Genomic DNA, 3,291 nt, shown 5'->3' on the forward strand with positions numbered 1-3,291 from the left:
AAGAACACTCTTTGACATAAATCACAGCAAGATCTTTTTTGATCCACCTCCTAGAGTAATGGAAATAAAAACAAAAATAAACAAATGGGACCTAATGAAACTTAAAAGCTTTTGCACAGCAAAGGAAACCATAAACAAGATGAAAAGACAACCCTCCAAATGGGAGAAAATATTTGCAAATGAATCAACGGACAAAGGATTAATCTCCAAAATTGTAAACAGACCATGCAGCTCAGTATTAAAGAAACAAACAACCCAATCCAAAAATGGGCCGAAGACCTAAATAGACATTTCTCCAAAGAAGACATACAGATGACCAAGAAGCACATGAAAAGCTCAACATCACTAAGTATTAGAGAAATGCAAATCAAAACTACAATGAGGTATCACCGCACACCAGTTAGAATGGGCATCATCAGAAAATCTACAAGCAACAAATGCTGGAGAGGGTGTGGAGAAAAGCGAACCCTCTTGCACTGTTGGTGGGAATGTAAATTGATACAGCCACTATGGAGAACAGTATGGAGGTTCCTTAAAAAACTAAAAATAGAATTACCATATGACCCAGCAATCCCACTACCAGGCATATACCCAGAGAAAACTGTAATTCAAAAAGACACTTGCACTGCAATGTTCATTGCAGCACTATTTACAAAGCCAGGTCAAGGAAGCAACCTAAGTGCCCATCGACAGATGAATGGGTAAAGAAGATGTCATACATATATACAATGGAATATTACTCAGCCATAAAAGGGAATGAAATTGGGTCACGTGTAGAGACGTAGATGGATCTAGAGACTGTCATACAGAGTGAAGTAAGTCAGAAAGAGAAAAGCAAATATCGTATATTAATGCGTATATGTGGAACCTAGAAAAATGGTACAGATGAACCGGTTTGCAGGACAGAAATTGAGACACAGATGTAGAGAACAAACGTATGGTCACCAATGGGGGGAAAGCGGCGGGGTGGTGGTGGTGGTGGTGGTTAATGAATTGGGAGATTGGGATTGACATGTATACACTGATGTGTATAAAATGGATGACTACTAAGAACCTGCTGTATAAAAAAATAAATTAAATTAAATTCAAAAAAAAAAGAAAAATCTTAAATTACATGCTTACACTGAATTCAAAAAAAAAAAAAAAAGAAACGGTGAGACTCCACAAGAAGCTAGAGGAGGCCATTCAGGAATTGGTTCCAGTTTGGGTACAAAATGAGAGCAATGGGAGAGTCTTAGAACTATCTCTTGAAGTATACGGACCGGTGTGCTAGCATCCAAGAGTTTAGCATGATATAACCGGGAATTAAGATTTAAATGTTTCCAAGTTGTAGAATATTTTAAAAGGCACTTAACCTGCCAGGCAAGACTCTCAAGAGGTGTTAGGTTGGGCACCACAGGGTCCTCTTTTTCAGAGGAATCCTACTCTTCCCCAGAACTCTCATTTAGGTAGTTAGCGTTTTCTTCTTCCTCACTTTCTGATTCTGATAAGGGATCAGGAGAGGGATTTCTAGGACGCATTAGAATAGAACAGCAGTATAGAAAAATAGGTACCAGAGAAAGGTAACAATCTAAGCCCATAAAACACTAACATGGGCAGATAGATGCAGAAGATGAGAAATCCTTTTAATAGGATTCATTTGTCTGTTTCTCAGTCTGTTACACACACACAGTATGCCTCTGGCTCGTACCACTGTGCAGTTCTTCAAGATTATGTTGTATATTTTTCACTTACAAAGAAGACAGCTCAGTTCTCAGGACCAGCTCAGTGTGTAAAAGTTAGTCACCTACCAGTGGCACAGGTCAGAGTCTCTCCTTCAAATCCTGGCTACCCAAGAAGAGAAGGGGTCCTCGTCTAGGCAAGCTGATTTTCTTAGTGTGAACTCAACTGGTCGTGATATTATGGAGAAACACTTTGTGTGCTCTTTTTTGCTGGCAGGGATATTATATCTATCTGATAACGAAAAGAAACTCACTGGTCACCTTCTTTGTCCATTGGTACAGCAACTTTTGTGCGGCGGTATGGTGGAATGAGTTGTCAAGGATCTGTCTGGTGTGCACGGATCCAGTGTTTCCATAGGTGGTGCAAATGCCCTTGGAAACTAGTGACTTATTTGTTGGACTATCTGGAAAGGTAGCCTTAACCCATGGAGCATCCTTTCTTCTTCCTTGCATCACCTCCAGCCGCCAAGACCTGACTAGGCCTAGTGCCACCAGCTCTGCTCCCTATAATCTTAATTTTTTTGCATGTAAAACTGAGATTACCTTAAATTTGCAATGGACATATTTGGATTAAAATTGCTTTCAACAACATACTATACACTTCCAAATCATCTAAATGTTTGCAATCACTGTGTAGCTCCATTAAAATGTACATTTACATTATACTTTAAATCTGTATTTCCTTGGGACGTTCTCATATTTTGTAAGAATAGAAAGCTTATCTAAGGCTTCTTCTGTGATGGAAATGGAAACCTTGCTAATATCTGAATCATGCTTAGTGTAAAAGAGAAAACTGGGACCATCTGAACACTCAGTATCCTTTCTTGGCATAGAATGGTAGAGTATTGGTGTAAAAAGAACTGCTTTTTTAAAAAAATTCAAAGTGTTACTAAGTACCATAGTCCTTTGTCTTTGGAAATACTGTGGCTTTCCGGGTCACTGGCTGTTTGTCATATACCAATAGAGGGCACGATTCATCAGCTGTGGACATTCTTTGCATTCTTAATGTGGTTCATGGTTGTTTCTTTACCTCATGGGCTATATGACACCTTTCACTAAAATAAGCCCTCGAGTTTGTGATTACTGTGCATCAGGTTATTGGGTTGGTGGCTGGCCTTCCAGCTGTCCTCCAGCCTGAGCTCATGAGAAAGCAGTCACAGTTGTCAGTGTCACAGTGCTGTTCTGTTAGGTTAAATCCAAAAAAACTGGTTGTATCCAAAAAACTTCTGGTATAAGATTTATATTTTTTTCTGTTTTGAATTAATGAAGCAGAAGCACAAGCTGTGAGCAATGTCTATAAATAGCCTTGGTTCTTCTATGAGGAATGTCCTCAATATTAGCACCTGCAAGAATATAGCGTGTGTCATCTTAGTTTTATAATATTAGCGTTTGTACAGAATAATGGCAGGAAGACAAACTGGGTTGTACTCCTTATTGGTTATTATTAGCTGATGATATTCCTATGAAGGCTTGAGTATTGGGTTAAATCACATGAAATTGCTATTTGTGTAGGCAATTTTATATGGCTCTAGGAGATAAGATATATTTTAATTAGTTCTCTCTACATAAT

General features: G+C 38.7%; 1 pseudogene; it reads right to left on the bottom strand.

Annotated features, from left to right (window-relative positions):
• LOC102977498 (DDB1- and CUL4-associated factor 16-like) overlaps positions 1-1,991 on the bottom strand; it is a 6,722-nt pseudogene extending 4,731 nt beyond the window's left edge.
• Positions 1,992-3,291: the final 1,300 nt, after the last annotated feature.

Source organism: Physeter macrocephalus, chromosome 4 (assembly GCF_002837175.3).
Source record: "Physeter macrocephalus isolate SW-GA chromosome 4, ASM283717v5, whole genome shotgun sequence".
Classification (NCBI taxonomy): domain Eukaryota; kingdom Metazoa; phylum Chordata; class Mammalia; order Artiodactyla; family Physeteridae; genus Physeter; species Physeter macrocephalus.